General features: G+C 36.3%; 1 pseudogene; it reads right to left on the bottom strand.

The window, feature by feature from the left end:
• Positions 1-11,196: 11,196 nt before the first annotated feature.
• LOC110209463 (cyclin-dependent kinase 2-interacting protein pseudogene) lies at positions 11,197-11,916 on the bottom strand (annotated as a pseudogene).
• Between the last annotated feature and the right edge of the window lie 8,491 nt (positions 11,917-20,407).

The raw sequence follows: 20,407 nt of genomic DNA, 5'->3' as shown, positions 1-20,407 counted from the left end.
CAGATTTGAACTTAAGTCTTTCTGACTCCACACCCAGTTCTCTATCCATTGTGCCACCTAGTTGCCCCATTCTTTTCATTGACCCCCAAAATAACTTACATTCTTTTTAGGATAATCATATATTTTATCTAATTGCTTTATATTAACTGTCACAGTATCTATCATTTTAATATTTATAACCCAGAGTAATAGAATGAAAGGGCTGAAAGGAACCTTAAAGTTCATTTAGTCCACCTGCCTTAGTTCAAAACCCTTCATATCCTAGTACCACTTCCTGTCCCACACCATTCTAGGCTTCTTACACCTTATTCCCCTTCGTGTACTCTTCAGTCCTGTGACACTGACCTCCTTGCTATTCCACAAACAAGATACTCCATCTCTCCCCTTCCAAACATTCTCTCAACCAGTCTCCCATGCCTGGAATGCTCTCCCTCCTCACTTCTGCCTTCTGGCTTGCTTCAAGTACTATTTAAGATCCCATCTTCTACAGAGCCTTTCCTATCAATGCCTAATTCTAGTGCCTTCTCTCTGTCCATTGTTTCCTATTTATCCTGTATATAGATTGTACATAGGTTTTTTTACATGTTGTCTTCCTCATTAAACTGTGAACTCTGGGTCAGGGATTGTCTTTTACTTCTTTTTGTATTCCCATCATTTAGCACTGTTCCTGGCACATAGTAAGTGTTTTAAAAATGCTTCCTTGACTGACTGACAACAGTTTCAGTTAGATCAATTAAATTAGAATTCAAATTCCAAGGTGCCAAGAAGTGAGTGAGAGGAGAAGAACTTGAACCGGCAAGTGAAGAGTTTTTGTTTTTTTTTTCTGGGAGTTTTGTTGAGAAAGGGAGGAGAGATATAGGACAATAGCTTGAGGAGATTGCAAGGTCAGATGAGGTCTTATTTATAGTCAGTAGAGAAAGAATCAGTAACTAAGGAAAGACTGAAGATTAGCAAGTGGGATAGTTGTAAGGGCAATCTGTTGAGAGAGATCAGAGAGAAGGGAATTAAGTGGTGGGGCTGGCCTTCTCAAAAAGAGCTATTTCTTCATGATAGACTGGAGTGGAAAAAAAAGACTAGAGAGTGATTTTTGAGGAGTTTTGAAATGTAGAGTATTCTAGGAGAAAAGATAACTCCAGGGAGCTCTCTTTTTTCTTAAAAAGAAGTTTTATTCAGGTCTACTGTTTTTTATATCATCATAGTTAATTCCCAGTTTCCCTCTTCCTCTCCTTCCCAGAGAGCCATATCATATAACAAAAAACTTTTTTAAAAACAAAAAAGAAGAAAAAATCAAAACAACTGATGTATGCATTGAACAAATCCAAAAACATTTACAATGTGTAATATTTGTGGCCCTCTCACCTCTGCCAAGAGATGGCTTAAGGGTCTTTTCTTATTTCTTCACTTGAGTCATGCTTGATCTTTATAATTTTGCTAATTCATTTTTGATTTTTTGATATGTGATTGTTCTTACCATTTACATTGTAGTTATTGCGTGGGGCAGCTGGGTTGCTCAGTGGATATAATGCCAGGCCTGGAGTCAGGAAAACTCATTCATCTTCTTGAGTTCAAATTTGACCTCATTTACTAGCTGTGTGACCTTGGGCAAGTCACTTAACCCTGTTTGCCACAGTTCCTCTTCAGTAAAATGAGTTGGAGAAGGAAATGGCAAACCATTCTGGTATTTTTACCAAGAAAACCCCAAATGGGTTCATGAAGAGTCAGACATGACTGAACAACAAAACAACAATAATTATTGTGTACATTATATTTTTTGACTCTGCTTACTTCCCTTTGCATCAGTTCATGTATCTCTATATTAATCACATATATAATTTCTTACAGCATATTAATATTCAGTTACATTCATGTATCACAATTTGTTTAGCCATTCCTCAATCAATGGGGATCTATTTTCTAATTCTTTGCTATTACAAAGTGCTGTTATAAATATTTCAACATATGTGGGAATTTTATTCTTATTGATGGCTTCCTTGGGGTGTAAGTCCAATAACTAACCCTCTAGTTCAAAGGGTAGGGACATTTTAATCACTTAATTTACATAATTACAACTGGCTTTCCAAAAAGGTATACCATTTTGCAGCTCCACCAACAATGTCTTACTGCAGCACTTCTTAAACTGTGGATCACAACTGTAACTGAATGTGGGAGGTTGCAAAAAATTTGGCAACAGTAAAAGGTTTCTGAACATGCAACTACCAAAAATTAATTCAAAATCAAATGCATGATGAATCTGAGGTGTTTCTGGCAGCACTTGCCCATGTTGCATCATGTGACTTCACTGCAGCCTTGGTTCTGAACACACAATGTGCTCACTTTGCACTACTCATGCTGGGGCCCCATGCAATGCCAATGAATGCTGCCAGAAACACCTTGGCTCAGATTTGAGATTATTGTATGTTATGCATTGCAGTGTTTTTACTGTACATACAAAGTTTTCTGCTCTTATAGTAACATAATAGTTTAATTATGGAAAATAAAGACTTTGAATATTTTCCTACCATCATTCCTCAGTGTGTAAGTATCAAGTCAGTATATTTTTGGATCGTACTGTGTTGAAATGTTTGATTTTTAAAATTGCTGTTGTCTCTTTCTTTTATAGGAACATAAGCATTTAATTGCAGCAAGTAAAGACAAAAGCCTTTTAATAATATTTCTCCACCATCACTGCTGTATGTGTAAGTGTGAACACCAATTTTTTAAATTAAGTACAAACAAATGTAATTTCATAAGCTAAAGCTAGTATTGAGAAATCATTAGCACTATGTATTCACATTTTAGGACAAAAATATTTTTCAGTTATGGTTAAATGACTAAATTTAGACAGAAGAAGTAAAAACACTGATGACAATGTGGCAGTCTTCGTTACAAGTTGTAGTGCACCTAAATCGACAAAAAAGAGAAAATATGTCGAATCATTTTTGCAATATGGATTTATTTCTAATAATGGTGATGGTGTAGAAAAAACTCTATGTTTAATTTGTAGTGAAGTTTTGGCTGTGGAGAACATGAAACCAGCCAAACTGAAGTGACATCTTAATACCAAGCATGCAGCATATTGCAATAAATCAAAGGAATATTTTGAACAATTTTTAAAATCTCCAAATAAAAAAAAGCAATGTTTTGAGAATTTGTTATTGTCAACAAAAAGTATCTTACAAAACTTCTTATTTAATTGCAAAAACTAAAAAGCCCTACATAATAAGAGAAGATCTCATGTTACCTGCTGCTATTAAAAATCTCAGATATTGTTCATGGGAAAAAGTATGGGGATAAAATTAATAAAATTCCTTTATCAAATGATACTGTTTCCAAAAGAATTTCTGAAATTAGTAATGACCAATTCCAACAGCTTATTATAAGGCTTAAGGGCAGCCCAAAGTTTGTGATTCAGTTAAATGGAACAATTAATATTTCAAACATGGCACAGTGGTTACTTTATGTAAGACATGTTTATGAAGGAAGCATACATGAGGAATTATTATTTGGTTGCCCTTTGGGAGGGCACACAAGAGGGGAAGATATATATCTTAAAGTCAATGAATTTTTCACAAATGAAAGTTTACAGTGGAAAAATTGTGTTTGAGTCTGTACAGATGATGCTGGAGTAATAATGGGAGAGAATGTTGGATTTGTAGCAAAAGTTAAACCTGGTGGCAATGAACATATCCCTTTTACTCACTGCATGATCCACTGGGAGGCACTTATAGCCAGAAAAAATCACCAGAATTAGATATTGTTCTTTGTGATACTCTCAAAATCATTAACTTCATTAAAAGTCATACCCTTAACAGTCATTTGTTTTCAAAGCTTTGGAAAGACATGGACTCCAATTATAAAAGGTTATTACTATATGCAGAGGTAAGGTGGCTTTCAAGAGGGTGAAGTTTAAACAGATTAAAAAATCAAAAGATGAGGTTTTTATAATTTTGACTGAGTAGAAATCTGATTTTGTTAATTTTTTTTCATAATGATTTATGGCTTTCAAAACTGTGTTATTTGTTGGATATTTTTGAAAAACTCAATGATTTAAACATGTTGCTTCAAGGAAAAAATTGTAACATATGTTAAAAGATAAAATTGAAAGTTGTACTAAAAATTTTAACATATGGAAGAATAGCGTGGGAAATGGTTTTTTTAGAGATGTTTACAGGGGTAGCGAGGTGGCGCAGTGGATAGAGTACCGGCCTTGGATTCAAGAGGGCCTCAGACACATAACACTTCCTAGCTGTGTGACCCTGGGCAAGTCACTTAACCCCATTGCCTATCCTAAAAAAAAAAGTTTACAGATACAGATTATTTTATAATTGAAAATAACCTTCCCAAAGATTTAATTGTAAGAGTTATAATTGATCATCTGAAGTGCCTAGAGACACAGTTTCAGAAACACTTCCTTTCAAATTTTGGTTCTAAAAAACTAAATTGGATTCGTAAACCATACTCAACTGAAATAAAAAAAAAATCAGTCATCTGCCATTAAAAGTTCAAGAAGAGGGACAGCTAGGTGGCGCAGTGGATAGAGCACCAGCCCTGAAGTCAGGAGGACCTAAGTTCAAACTTCAGACACATAACACTCACTAGCTGTGTGACTCTGGGCAAGTCACTTAACTCCAATTGCCTCACCAAAAAAAAAAAGTTCAAGAAGAATTTGTCAAGTTATCAAGTGACACAGGTTTAAAATTTGAGTTTCCTAAAAAATCATTAAATGAATTTTAGCTTGGGATTAGGACAGAATTCCCAACAATTTCTGAAATGGCCCTAACATACTTCTGCCATTTTATACTATGTATTTATGCAAAGTAGTGTTCTCAGCATTGATAATTATAAAATCAAAGTATCAATGAACTCTGAAAAACGTGGAAGATGCTCTATGTTCTGCAGTATCAAACATTCTATCAAGATTTAATTCTTTATGTAAAAATAAATAGAGGCAACTAGGTGGCACAGTGGATAAAGCTCGGGCCTTGGGGTCAGGAGGACCTGAGTTCAAATCTGACCTCAGATACTTGACACTTACTAGCTGTGTGACCATGGGCAAGTCACTTAACCCCAATTGCCTCACCAAAAAAAAAAAAACAAAAAAATTAAAAAGCACATCCACCTCATTAGTATGCAAATTTGCCTTCATCTTTAATAAGAGGTAAAATTATATGCATATCAAGGAATTGTTTTAAAATTAATTTCTTTATGATTTATTATCAGTAAATGTTTGATTTGTATACCTACTTTATATACCTACATTCCTGGGGTTGTATAAAAATTTCTCAGGCAAAAAGGGGTTGCAAGTGAAAAAAGTTTAAGAAGCCCTGACTTAGTGTATTTATTATTCTGCCACTCCTCCAACATTGATTATTGAGAATTTTTGGTCATCTTTTCTAATTTGCAGTGTGCAAGGTGAAACCTCAGAGTTATTTGATTTGCATTTTTCTTATGATTAGTGATTTTGAGTGCTTCTTTCATGTAGCTTTGAATATTTCACAGTTCTCTTGAGAACTGTTAGTTCATATCTTTTGAACACTTGTCTGTTGGAGAATGGCTAATAGTTATATATATATACATATATATACATATGTACACATACATATATGCACATATACATATACATATGTATATATGTGTGTATGTATATATATGTTGTGTATTTTATATATCTTGGATATCAATCCCTTATCAGAGAAATTTGATGAAATGATTTTTTCCCTATTCAACTGCTTTCCTTCTTATCTTATGTGTATTAATTTTGTCTGTGCAGAAGCTTTTTAATTTATTGTACTCAAAGTTATCTATTTTATCTTTTGCAATTGATTATATATCTTGCTTGGTGAATAATACATCTCCTACCCATAGCTATGAGTTACATGATTTGATTCTCTTGTAATTTTTTAACATAAGATTGCTTTTACTAAAGTTGTATATCCATTTGGAACATATTATAGAATATGGTGTAAGATTTTAGTCTAAGCCTAATTCCTGCCATATTGCTTTCCAATTTTTCCAGCAGCTTTCATTTTGTTTTGGGGTGGTTTTTTTTTAAATTTTTAAATCAAGTAAGGATTTTTGTTTCAAATTTTTGAGTCAAGATTTATTAATGATATTGGTCTATAATGTTCTTTCTGTGTTTTATCTTTGCCTGGTTTAAGTATTAGGATGATATTTGTCTCATAAGAGGATTCTGGGAGGATGATTTATTTTTCAACTTTTGAGAATTTTTGAAGTGTAATGCTAATTATTCTTTAACAGTTTGACAGAATTTTCCTATAAATCCATCAGGATCAGAAGTTCTTTCTTTAGAAGTTTATTTACAATCAAATCTATTTCCTTTTCTGAGATTGAATTATTTAAGATCTCTGGTCTTCTGATAGTTGAGCATTTTATATTTTAGTTTTTTTTTCTTTTTGGTGAGGCAATTGGGATTAAGTGACTTGCCCAGGGTCACATAGCTAGTAAGCATCAAGTGTCTGAGGCCAGATTTGAACTCAGGTCCTCCTGACTCCAAGGCCAGAGCTCTATCCATTGTACCACCTAGCTGCTCCCAGAGTACTTTATATTTTAAAAAGATATTCCTCTATTTCTTTTGAGTTCTTGGTTTTGTTAGCATATAACTGCATAATATATTCTAATTATTTTTATTTCTTCTGATTTTGTTGTTATTTCACCTTGCTAGTTTGCTATTTTGTTAATGTGATTATCTGTCTCTTTAAAAAAACCAGATTAGCTAAAGGTTTAGTCTTTTTAAGGAACAAGTTTTTAGTTTTATCATTTGTTTTTCCCCCAATTCATCCATTTCTCCTCTAATTTTTTAATATCTTCTGTTTTGTGCTAATTTTAGGTTTGTTTGTTTGTTGACTTTCTAATTTTTTTTTTGGAAGGCAGTTGGGGTTAAGTGACTTGCCCAGGGTCATGCAGCTAGTAAGTATCAAATGTCTGAGGCTGGATTTGAACTGAGTTCCTCCTGACTCTAAGGCCGGAGCTCTATCCACCATGCCACCTAGCTGCCCCAATTTTCTAATTTTTTGAATACATATTTAGTTCATTAATCTTTTCTTCTATTTTGTTAACGTATATTTGTAAGAAGATAATTTCCCCCCTTGACAACTGCTTTGGCTGCATCCAAAAAATTGGTGTGTTGTTTCATTGCTGTTTTCTTTCACATAATTATTCATTATTTCAATGATCTGTTCTTTGACCTATTCATTAATTAGGATTTCATTGTTAAATCTCCATTAGAGTCTGTGTCTTTTGTTTTTGATCTCTGAATCAATGACAATTTTTATTTCATTATAGTTTGTAAAAGATGTAATTATTATTTCTTGGGGTTTTTTAACATTTGTTTACAATATTTCTATGCCCTAATATGTGGTCAATTTTGTAAAGATTGCATGTGTTACTGAGAAACATGTTTATTCTTTTGCAGTCCCTTTTAGAAGATGCCATAAATCTTTTAATTCTAGCTTCTTTTTTTCTATAAATATGTATAGTCATGCAAAACAAATTTCCACATTAGCCATATCTAAGAGAGAGGAAGAGACGCAGAAAGAAGGAGAGAGAGAGAGAGACAGAGAGAGAGAGAGAGAGAGAGAGAGAGACAGAGAGAGACAGAGAGAGAGAGACAGAGAGAGAGAAGAAAATGAAAGAAAGAAAGAAAGAAAGAAAGAAAGAAAGAAAGAAAGAAAGAAGAAAGAAAGAAAGAAAGAAGAAGAAAGGAAGGAAGGAAGGAAGGAAGGAAGGAAGGAAGGAAGGAAGGAAGGAAGAAGAAAGAAAGAAAGAAAGAAAGAAAGAAAGAAAGAAAGAAAGAAAGAAAGAAAGGGAAGGAAGGAAGGAAGGAAGGAAGAAAGAAAGAAAGAAAGAAAGAAAGAAAGAAAGAAAGAAAGAAAGAAAGAAAGAAAGAAAGAAAAGAAAAAAAGAAAAGAAAAAAAGAAAGCAGAAACATGCTTCAATTTGTACTCTGAATCCATCAGCTCTCTATCTGGAGGCAAATATCAAATTCCATCATGAATTCTCTAGAATTATGGTTGGTCATTGTTTTAACACTAGTTTCTCCAGCAATTTGTTCAGGTCCATGTTTTTCTAATTATTTATCTTTCTGTTAGACTTATCCAAAACTGAGAAAGGATTATTGAAATCTCCTGTCACTATTGTGTTAGTATTTCTTCTTGTAGCTCAGTTAATGCTTCCTTTATGAATTTGGATGCTAAGGCTTTTATAACATGTGAGGTTATTACAGATATTGGTTTGTTGTCTGTGGTTCCTTTTAGTACAATGTCATTTCCTTGTTTATCCCTTTTCATTTTTGTATGTTTGTTTTTGCTTTTTCAGATAGCATGACTGTAGCTCCTCGTTTCTTTTATTCACTTGATGCATAGTAAATTATTCCCCCATCTCCTCAGTTTTTGTGTGTGTATGTTTTTGTTTTTTAAATGTGTTTCTTGTAAACAACAGATTTTAAGGTTTTGTTTTCTTATTGAATCTGTGACTCTTTCATTTTATTGGATTGCTTAATCCATTCACATTTAAAGTTATAAGTTAGATTTACATTTTCCTCCATTTGTCTCTAATAGTGAGTTTTTTTTCAAGTTGTAATTTTTTCTGTCTTCTACTCTAAACACAGTACTATGTCTCTTTAGTAACTTTAACTTAATCTTTTAAAATATGGTCCTTTCCCCATTGGCTCTTTCTCTTTCACACCTGATTCCCTCTCCTTTTTGTTACTCCTTTCTCTTTGGAGTTTTGCTTATTAACTGATTTTTCTCTCTTGTATTTTATCTAGTTATTTAATTCTTCTCCTCTTCTTTCTTTCTCACTTAGTAAAGTAACTTTGTCCTTCTCTCTCAACTAATCCTGTTAGTTTTTGAAATTTCATTTTTGTTCTCTTTTCCAGAGATTTCTCTCACTCTCTTAATTATCTGTCCTCTCTTTCTATCTGTCCTAGACCCTTATTCTCTGATTCATGACATATGATCTATAATAATCTAATGTCTCTATATTCTCTGCATTCATCATGGAATCAAAACTTACATATTATCCATTCTGGGCTCACTCCTCTAGCCAGTTCCCGTCACAGCCTTAAAGAACTTGCCTAGCAGATTTCTTTTTTCCTTTGTGCTCCACCCCCAGAACAATGACAATTCCTGCAGGTGACTGAGAGGATGGTGTCTCATGGTAAGACACTCCCCTCTCACCCCACATGTACCTGATTATGCAGCCCACCACTGATCTACACCCTCCCTCTGGTTACCTTTTTTTTTTTCATTTACCTGAAAACTTGCTCTTTGGGTCCATGCCTATGGGTTCCAACTCTTTTGTCCCAAGGTGGGACAAGTGGTCTTTTCAAGCACCATTTCCTCAGATAATGCCAAATACAAGGCCCTCATCTCCCTTCAAAGAATATTTCTTTTTACCCACAGGAGCATTCATGAATGGAATCTCCTCTTACCCACAAAACAAGGCCTCCCCCTTCCCTGTACCAACCTTGTTTTTCAGTCCTTCCCACCTCTTCCTCACCCATTACCCTGCAGATTTTTCTTTTCTTGAGAGACTACACAAGTCACCTTCTCCTCATTGCTGGCCCTCAATTTTACCTGGCATATCAAACACTCCCCTTTATATCCCTGTACCCCTCCCCACTGTCACATGCCCTATAATTTTTTAATGTAGCCTACAAAAAACATTGATTCACCTTTAGGCAGTATGTCACAAAATTTTATCTACAATTCCCCAGGCATTTCTCTCCACTGTTACCTCTACCAGACCTCCGCCTTCATCCTTGTCTCCTTGTGTAATTTAGAAAGAATTCTCTTGCTGGTTTCTCTGGTGCCACTCTGTTTCTTTTGCTGTCCTTGGCTTCAGCTTTCATTCACCCCTCCTACATTTCTGTTGTCTGTGGTTTTCAAGAAGCAAATAATCTTTTCAGATCTTGTTTTCTTTTTTTGTTTTTAAAAATTTATTGTTTTTTTAAAAAACAGCATTTATATAGTTATCTCTGCCCCCACTCCCCTTTGTAACAAAAACGGTTAAGCAAGTGAAACTGACACACTTCCACACCCCAAAACCTCATTAACCTGTGATAAAAACATGTTTCATCAGTCTTCTGATTAATACTAGTTATTTACCTTAACCTGAATTTTTTTTTTAGTATTTTTCTTTCCGTGAAACATGTCTCTTGATTCTGCTTTCTTCACTTTGCATAAGTTCATAAGAATCTTCCCTAGTTTCTGTTTCTTCCACAAAAAGTGCCCACATGGGGCTTTCTCTCACCTCAAGCCCTCTTTGACCTCATTTTGTTACAGACAGATGAGTCGAAGGGTTCATATAGTTTAGTGACTTTTCTTGAAAAGTTCCAAATTGTTGTAATGGTTGGGCCAGTGCAAAGCTCTACCACAAGTATGTATTAAGCACTCCCATCTTAAACAACATCGCTGGTTTGGTTTTTTGTTTGTTTGTTTTTTTGGGTTTTTTTTGCTAATTTAATGTGAGGTGAAACCAGTATAGTTAAATGTTCATTTCTCTTAGTGATTTTCTGTAATTTATATTTGTTAACTGCATTTCTTAATTCTGAAGGTCATTTGTTCCTATCTTTTGAACACTTAGCTAGGAAATAGTTTCTTAGTCTCATATTTTTGTATCAATTTCCTATAACAAATTTTATTCTGTTGTTTGATTAAACTATTTTTCCCAATCTAGTTTCTTTTGGTTTTGTTTGTACACATGTGTTTTAATTTTATACCTCTATCCTTTGGTTTATAATTCTCCTACTTATAACTGTGAAACCTCCTTTAATTCTCCTGATCTCACCCCATTGTGTGGGTGTCATTTTTTTCTTTAAACAGTAGGCTGAGAATCCATTTGGAACTTATTTGGAAATAAATGCTGATCTAAACATTTTCTGCCAAACATATGATCAGTTTTCCTAGTAGTTTTTGTCAAATAAGGAGGTTCAGAGTTTTAAAAGTAGGTACTGAATGGATAACTAGCATCAACTTTAAGTTGATGTGGTGTTAAGGTGTTAAGGTGGTGTTAAGGTGGAATTGAAGCAGCTCGTTCTGCAAGTGAGAAAAGAAGTAGAGCTGTGACCCTGGAAGGAAATGTATGAGGCAGCAATGGGCCTATATCATAAGACCTGGAAAGAAAGGTTCATTCTGGTTTTGCGAGTTTAGACTTAATGAAACGGTTTTGGAAAAATCATAATGTTGGATGTCCAGTTTCAAGTAGCATGCTTTCCACATCAAGCCTGCTGTTCTCAATATAGGGTGGTACAACCATATAGATAAGTAGCTTAAAATGAGATCCTGGTTCACAGCATGGGCAAACTCTTCCACAATCATGGGTTTTGAGGAGTATTTCCTTCTTGTACATTTCTGAAAGCTTATGGGAAACTTCATAGAAGTAGGTAGTGGGCCATGTATGGAAAAGAGGTGTTTGATAATTTCCATTTCCACAAAGGTAATTTTCTAGGTTACAAATTACTTTAGTGGTTGATGTTAGCTTTTCCATTTTCACCTGTACCTTAGCCAAGTTTTCCAAGGTGTCATGAAGTTCCTTGCACAACATCTCAAGTTCCTCATTATATTTTGGACGTACCTTTTGAGAATGAAAGCCAGAAGTGATGCTGTTGCATTCTAGTTCTACCATGTCTTCAGTAAGTGCACTGATTTTGATGTTTCCTATTTTGTTTGCAACAGAAAACCCCATATTGTGGAGAGTCTCCCATTTCGATTATAAATTGTGACAATCTGCAGCATTGTCCTTAATTTTTCTTGCACTGACAGATAAGACTATTCTTTTGGGAGTAACCATGCCAGAGTTCTTCACGTCCATGACTTTAGCGCCCAAGATCCAGTCCAGCTCAGGCCGGAGGACTTGTTTCCTTTTAAACATCTTTTTTCATTTGCTGTTAAGTTCAGGTAAATTTTCAGGATAGGCCACCCTGAGCTTTATTTTGAGCTTCATTGCTCTTTGGAATAAATTATGCCATTCTCTCCTATTTTCTGGTGGGTATATAAGAATCTTGTTATTTCCTTTCCTTTGTATTTCCAGGTTTTTCTCTTGGTTACTCTCTGAACTGAATTGTTAAGTTTACAACTGCATGTCTTGGAATTTGTAGCTTTGGGTTTTTTTTTCAGGAAGCAATTTATGAATTCTTTCAACTGATATTTCATATTCTATGTTCAATTTCTGGGCCAGTTCCTTGTATTATTACTTGCATTATGCCATTCAAATATTTTGACTTGCATTCTTCTGAGAGATCTGTGTTCCTTAGATTGTCTCTATGCATCCTATCATTGTTTTGCTTGGATAGAAAGCATGTTTTCTTTTAATGTTATTGTTTTTTGCTTTTCATCTTTTAAATTGTCCTTCTAACACACTCCTGTGTATTTGTATTCCTAATTGATTACTCTTTCTTTTGTTTCTTTGCGAAACTTGCCATCACAGATTTAAATTTTTCTATTCTGTCAATTATTTTTTGCTATACAAACCATAAATTCTGCTCTCACAATTCTCATTTTCTAACATTCTGGAACAGCAAGTTGTAGTACCATGTTCTCCACAAATTCCAAAGAGTCCTCTAGTCTAGATCGTCAACTGTTGGTTCATTTTCCTTTCTTTTGCAGTATTTATTCATAGATACCTGAATTCATTTACTTGATCTTGAGGCCATATTTCCTTCTGTTCTTAATATTTCCATCATGATTTATCTGCTTATGTTCAAGGTCTATGAATTTTCTTCTTCCTGAGCTTTTTATTAATTTCAGTCTTTTTTTTTCCTTCTTTTTTCCTGTTGCTCACTTTCTTGCTTCCTCCACTGTGATGGTGCTTTCTTTTGGGATTTGATTTCAGAGTTTCTCAGCTTCTTTCCCCACTGGGAAATTCATGGTTCACTGGCCTAGGTCTCTGCTTTTTGGGGAGACAGAACTGGACCTAGTTGGATGCTGGGCTTTCCCCCTTAGGCTTACTGGAATGTTGCACAGCCCTCCTACCACAATAGTGTCCTGTCCTATTCTATTCCTTCTGTTAGTTCCCTGGCCCAGTAGTTGAGAGTGCTGCCACTCTGATGCTATTGCAGCTAGGGGTTGATTTCTGTCATTTGAAAGTTAGGTCTCCAAGGCTCTGGAAGCAAGAGCGGGGAGCTGGGGTATGGGGTTGAGCTCTACTTCAAGCCCAGACACACATTCTTCCTAGTTTCCTCTGTTCCTCCACTCTCATGCAGAAATCTTTTACAATGCAGAATAATGTCACATTGCTGCCCACCAAAGCCCCAGCAAACTTCTGCAGCCTGGAGCCCAGATCTCCACGGCAATGGAAAGAGGGAGGGGGAGGGGACTAGGATGTAGGGTTGGGTTCTGTTAAAAAATCATGGGTTGATTCCTTGGGTCAGCTAGTGTAGCCTCTCTGAGGTGAACAAGAGGGTGCTGAGTCATCTCAAGGTAGGCATGAGTGAACAGGATTATTTTTTTCTTTTACCTTCTTTTGGATTCCCTATGTAAGAGTAGCGGTGTCAGACTCAAAGAGAAATGGATCCCTATTAGCTGAATATTGATTAGGAAACTACAAATGAACATTACCCATATTGTATTGCATTTTTATTTATTGTCTTAAACATTTCCAAATTACATATTAATCTGATTTAAGTAGCACTAAGGAGCTTTACAGCTTGGAGACCATAAGTCTGACATTTCTTTAGGAATGTGAAGACAGATGAAGTTGGTTTATCTGTGGTGAATAATTTCTGTTTTAGAGAGGTTTGAGAAATTATGGGGACTAGTGTCCTCTATGTTGTCACTGCACCCAGAAATCTTGGCTTGTATTTTTTTCAATAAATATGAGGTGAGATTCTCTGCAAACTAGTGTGGGAGTAGGTGGGATGGGCTGCAAAAGAGGTGGCATAGGAAACCTGAGAAAAGAAGAGTAGGTTTGGAAGACCTGAAGTGAGGATGCAGCAAAGAATCAATTATGGAAACACAAAAAGGTTTTATTACCACAATTGATATTAAATAACATACATTTATTGTAAAAACAGTTAGCTTAGTTGCATGACTTCCTCCAGCATTATTCAGCAGCATATAAGTATTACTTTATTAAATCACTTATCTTTTAAATCCAATAAACCATATAAAAGAACAATTTCTTTAGTACCTTCTTGGTATTATCTTCCTTAAATCCCCTGCCTCCAAACCCTTGGTCCTTCAATATTGTATTTCCTACCTTAATTTCCATTTCATTTATTTGGGATTGTAGAATTTTTAAGCTGGGAAAAAACTCAGAGATCAGGTAATCCAACTTTTCTTTTTAAAGATGGGACAAACAGGGCCCCAGTGGGGTGATACCATCTGCCAAGGTCATATAACTAGTTAGTGGCAGAATTAGTTAGTCAGTTAATTAGAATTAGAACTTGGGTCCCTATACTTCTAGGCCAGAGCTCTTTCCACCATACCCTCAGCTTTTCTATTTTACCCTTTCTTATAGGTTGGTTGGGGACAAGTAGGCAGCTCAGTGATTGAGAGTACTGGTCCTAAAGTCAGGAAGACTCCTATTCATGAGTTCAAATCTAGCCTCAGACATTTACTAGCTCTGTGACCCTGGCCTCAGTTTCCTCATCTGTCAAATGAGCTAGAGAAGGAAATGGCAAACTACTTCTCTGCCAAGAAAACCCCAAATGAGCTCACAAAGAGTCAGACGTGACTGAAAGTGACTGAACAATAGCAACAAAGGACTGGTTACCTTCGCGTGTTCTTACGTAACATTCAATTTCACGTAAATTCACTTGAACGTCTGGATCTTGGGCAGTTTCCTCCCCTCTAAGCAGCTTAGTCCATGATGAATTTTCTTACTTTTTTCCCCTTCTGGTGACTGATGTAGCTCATCATTTTGCACAGATACAGTTAGTGAAAAGTGTGGTCAGACCAGAATATGCTGTCCTACAGGTTTCCCCATGTTCTGAGAACAAGTAGGGTTTGTGGACCATAAAAAAAAGAACCCACTGAGAGTGACCATGTGCACCTAGAAATACTGGGAGCATCTTTATCAGCAAAGCTACTATGTATATTCTCCCTTACTGGAAAGCCCATCCACGCCCTCTCTCTGATAAGAACAGCCAGCCTTTACGTGGGGGGTTGCCCTTTAAAGTTTGTGAAGCTGCTCTAGGACATTATCCTCTTTGGGCCTCAAAACAATCTTGTAAAATAGGTGCTATGGGTAGTATTCCCATTTTACAGATGCAGACTCTGAAACTGAGAGAGGTTATTTACCCATGGTCGCAGGCTTGTGTTGGAGAGATAGGGATGGGGTCTTTATTTGTGATTTCATAAACATAGGAAATTTCCAGGTGAGAAAACTCTCTCTAACATTGAAGATCACACTTCCTCTGTAACTTACAGTCTTAGAGAGTGATCTAGAGTTCCAAGAGTGTCCTGGAGCTCTCAGAGCTTAAGTGACCTGTCCAGGCTCGCACCACCAAATATGTGTCTGAGGCAGGACATATAGTGCAGGTCTTCCCAACTTTGAATCCAACTCTCTATTAGCTATATCACACTGTCTTTCAAGTATTAGAGCCAGATTCTAAACTCAGGTCTTCTTTACTTTAAATCCAGGACCTTATCCACTATGTCCTACTTCCTCACTATGGAAGTTTACGTACCGTTCGAGGCCCATCTCAAATCCTACCTGCTCCACACAGTCATAGAATCATAGGATTCGACCCTACAATGTGCTTGGAGATGAACCCCTTCTTTTTATAAATGAGCAAATTGAGGTCAAGTGATTTGACCTCATGGTTATCTCTTCCACCTTTAAACACATAATGTAAACAGGATGTACTTATACAAATAGTGAAAGTATAATATACAATACAAATATCATTTATTGGCAACCACACATTTGGCACTTAACAACATGAAATAAAAGGCTTTCCCTGTGTTTAAGTCTTGTTCTCCCAACTACAAGGGCAAAAGCCATGTCTAATTATAATAACTACTTGTATTTATATATAACATATCATATGTGTCATTAAAAATTGCTTTTTGTACATTATTTCATCAGATCCTTACAACAAGCTAGGAAGGCACCATTAACCCCATTTTACAGGTGAAAAAAACAAGGCAGCACCCAAAGACCTTTTGGGACAAGAATTTACTATTTGACAAAAACTGCTGGGAAAACTGGAAAATGGTATGGCAGAAACTAGATATAGACCAACATCTTTTACTATATATCAAGATAAGGCCAAAATGGGAGCATGATTTAGATATAAAGAATGATACCATAAATGAATCGGAAAAAGGAAAAATTTATGAAGAAAACAAAGCTGTCTAAAGTGATATGAAAAATGCTCTACATCACTATTGATTAGAGAAATGGAAATTAAAACAACTCTGAGATACCGCCTCATATCTATCTGATTAGCTAATATGACAGAAAAGGAAAATAACAAATGTTGAAAGCCATGTGGGAAAATTGGGACACTAATGCACTATTGTCAACTGATTTCAAGAATGATTTGGAACTATGACCAAAGGCCTATAAAACTATGCATACTTTTTGATTCTGCAATACGACTACTAGGCCTGAATCCCAAAGAGATAAAAAAGGGGTGGAGGGTGGGGAAGGACCTAGTTGTACAAAAATATTTATAGCAGTGATTTTTGTGGTGGCAAAGAATTGGAAATTGAGAGGTTGTCCATCAATTGGGGAATAGCTGAACAAGTTGTGATATATGACTGAAATGGAATACTATTGTGCTATTAAAAATGATGAGCAGTATGCTTTCAGAAAAACCTGGCAAGACTTACATGAATTAATGTGAAGTGAAGTGAGCAGAACCAGGAGAACATTGTATACAGTAATACCAATACTGTACAATGATCAACTGTGAATGACTTAGCTATTCTCAGCAATACAATGATACAAGACAATTCCAAAGGACTCATGATGAATAATGTTATCCACTTCCAGAGAAAGAACTTATGGAGTCTGAATGCAGATTGAAACATACTGTTTTTCACTCTGTGTGTGTATGTGTGTGTGTGTGTGTGTGTGTGTCTGTCTGTCTGTCTTTCTTTCACAACATGACTAACATGGAATTATGTTTTACAAAATTGCACATGTATAAACTATATCAAATTGCTTACTCTCTGCAGGTGTGAGAATTGAAAACTCAAAGTTTTTTAAAATGGATGTCAAAAATTGTTTTTCCATGTAATTGGGGAAAATAAAATATTATTTAAAAAAAACCAAGGCAGTAACTAACTTGGCTAATGTCAACCAGCTAATAAGTAGAGAAGTGGAGACTTAAGTGCAGGTCTTTTGTTTCCAGTCTTCTCACCTGTTACATTACACTTTGTATCTCCCACAATACCTAGTACTGTCTGAGTAGAGTCTCAACAAATACTAATTGATTCATTCATTGAAGCAATGTCAATAGAAACCGCAGTCTCTCCAATTCTAAAAAAGCTTTCTTTTGACTCTTCTAGTTCACCCAACTACCATCTAATCACTCTCCTGACCTGTCACTAATAAGCTTCTTTAAACTTCCATTGGATTCAACAAGCAGGTAGCATAGTGGATTGAGTACTATATTTAGAGTCAGGAAGACCTGAATTAAAATTACTAGACGAGTGAGCAATCATTTAACCTCTCTGTACTGCAGTTTCCTCATCTGTAAAATAGGGTTGGGTATTATTTGGTCTTTAGGGTACCTTCCAGTTCTGTATCTATAATCTTATGACTGACTTGTAAGCATTTTAAGTACCTGCTGTGACCCACACTCAGTAAGGTCAATAGGGGTACAAAGACAAAAGCAAAAGATTTACTGCACCTTACCTGAAGGGAAACAATATGTATACAGTTAAGTAAATGCAAAATACATACAAAGTAGATAAAAATAATTAGGCAGACACTAATGATCAGGGAAATCAGGAAAGGTTTCTAGGTTCCTAGTAGAGGCACAGTAGGTAGAATGCTGGACCTAGAGTCAAGAAGACTTCTTTTCCTGAGTTCAAATCCGGCCTCAGACACTTACTAGCTAAGTGACCCTGGGCAAGTCACTTAATCCTATTTGCCTCAGCTGGAAAAGAAAAAGGTGAACCACTCCAGTATCTTTGCCAAGAAAGTCCCAAATGGGGTGACAAAGAGTTGGGCACTACTGAAACGACTGAACAACAAGGAAATGACACTTGAGCTGAGTCTCTAGATTGGAAGAAGTAGAGGAAACTATCCCAGTTATAGAAGACAATGTGTTCAAAGGTATGGTGGTTGGAGGTGAATGGGGAATAGCAAAGAGGCCAGTCTGACTGAACATGGAAAATACGTAAAGTCTGTAAAGATAGATTGGAGCCATATTGTGAAAGGCTTTAAGTAGCAAAGACAGAAGGGAACCAGGGAAGCTTCTTGAAAAAAGGAATGACCATTCTTGATTATTAGGAATATCAATTTTGCCATTGTATGTAGATGGAATTCAAAGACAGAGAGACTGTATGAAGCAAAAATGAGTAGGAGGCTGTTGTAACAGTCTAGCTGAAAGGTAAGTGTGGTGTGAGTAGAGAGAAATGCTGAACGTTAGAGACATATAGAGGTAGAATTGACAAAACTTAGTTGCTGATTGAGAATGGGGCAGATGACTAGAAGATGACTAGAAGAATGATGTCAACAGAAACAGGGAAATTCATTTATATAGATGATTCCCAGAATCCTAGATTCAGGCCTATTCTCTGTTCTAAACTCTAGCCCCCACGTCAGCAACTGCCTATTGGTCATTTCCAACTGGATGTCCTACAGATATCTCAAACTCAGCATGTCCAAAATAGCACTCATCATCTTTATCCTCAAATCCAACTCTCTTCTGAATTTCTCTATTATTGTCAGAGGGATCACCACTCTCCTAATTACCAAGGTTTTTAATATCAATGTCATCCTTGAATCCTCATTCTCTCTCACTCCACATACAGAATCATTTACCAAATCTTACTGATTCTAGTTTCACATCTCTCCCATAGGTTCATTTCTCTCCAGTCATACAGTTTCCACTTTACATTTAGGCCTGCTATACTTCTCTCCTGGACAATTGCGATGGCTTCCTAATTGGCCTTCTTGCCTCAAGTGTTTTCCCCAACTTTAATTCATTCTCCACACATAGATTCCAGAGTGGTTTTCCTAAAGTCTGTTTTTAACCATGCCACTACCCTACTCATTAAACTCCAATAGTTCCCTATTATCTCCTGGATCAAATATAAATTGCTCTGTTTGGCATTTAAGACCCTTACAACCTGGCTCCAACTTACCTTTCCAGACTCATTACACATTTCTTCTTTATACACTCTATATTCCAACCACACTGGCCTTCTTACTGTTTCTTATACAAAACGGTCCACCTTCTATCTCTCTAGCAGTGCACTGGCTGTTCACCATGCCTGGAGTGCACACCCTCTTCATCTCTACCTCTTAAAAGTCTTAGTTTCCTTCAAGGTTCACCTCAAAGTATTGCCTTCTACATAAAGCCTTCACTGATCTCCCCAGATGCTAGGGCCTTCTCATCCAAAATAATCATCTATATATTTTGTCACACACACACACACACACACACATGCACATATACATGTACATGTAAATAAAATCTGTGTGTATAAGTATATATGATGTGCACATGTGTATGTGTATATATGTGTTTGTCTCCCCTGATAGGATATAAGCTCCTTGAGGACAGGGATTGTTTCACCTCTCTCCTTGTATCCCTATTGTCTAACTCACTGCCTGGCAGGCACAGAGTACCTGCTTAATAATTGCTTGCTTATTGATTGATTGACAGAAGGGCTTAAGGGAGAGCCCAGTTCAGTTTTGGGTGTGATGAGTTTGAGATATGAACAGGACATCAAATTAGAGCTGTCCATCAGGCAGATGGAGATGTGATGTTGGAACTCAGGAGAGAGAAAAGGCCTGGATGTGTAAATCTGGGAGTCATTTGCATAGAGATTATAGATTCTTCCTGGTAGGGGGTAGGGTGGAGGGAAAAATCATCTTGGGGGCAGCTGCAATCATTGGAAACCATTCAGAACCCCAGTCACTGGAAACCAATCAAGAGCTGTATCTGTCTGGAGCAGCTAAGTGGTGCAGTGCCTAGAGCCCTGGCCCTGGAGTCAGTAAGACCTGAGTTCAAATCTAGCTTCAGACACTTGACACACTTACTATCTGTGTGACCTTGGCAAATCACTTAACCTTGACTGCCTCACCAAAAAATAAAAAAAAATCAGTTGTATCTGTCTACTAACAGAGTCTCAATGGGTATGTTCATATTCTAAAAATGGAGAGGCATGATCATCAGAATGACATAAGGGACTTCTTTGGTTGACCTCCCCTTCCATCTCTCCCCAGTTAATTAGTTGTTGTATCAGTGAATCAAGCTGGC

Source organism: Phascolarctos cinereus, unplaced genomic scaffold (assembly GCF_003287225.1).
Source record: "Phascolarctos cinereus isolate Bilbo 61053 unplaced genomic scaffold, phaCin_HiC Scaffold_3;HRSCAF=262, whole genome shotgun sequence".
In the NCBI taxonomy this organism is placed as follows: domain Eukaryota; kingdom Metazoa; phylum Chordata; class Mammalia; order Diprotodontia; family Phascolarctidae; genus Phascolarctos; species Phascolarctos cinereus.
The sequence above is the reverse complement of the archived record's forward strand: the minus strand, read 5'-3'. Positions and strand labels throughout refer to the sequence as shown.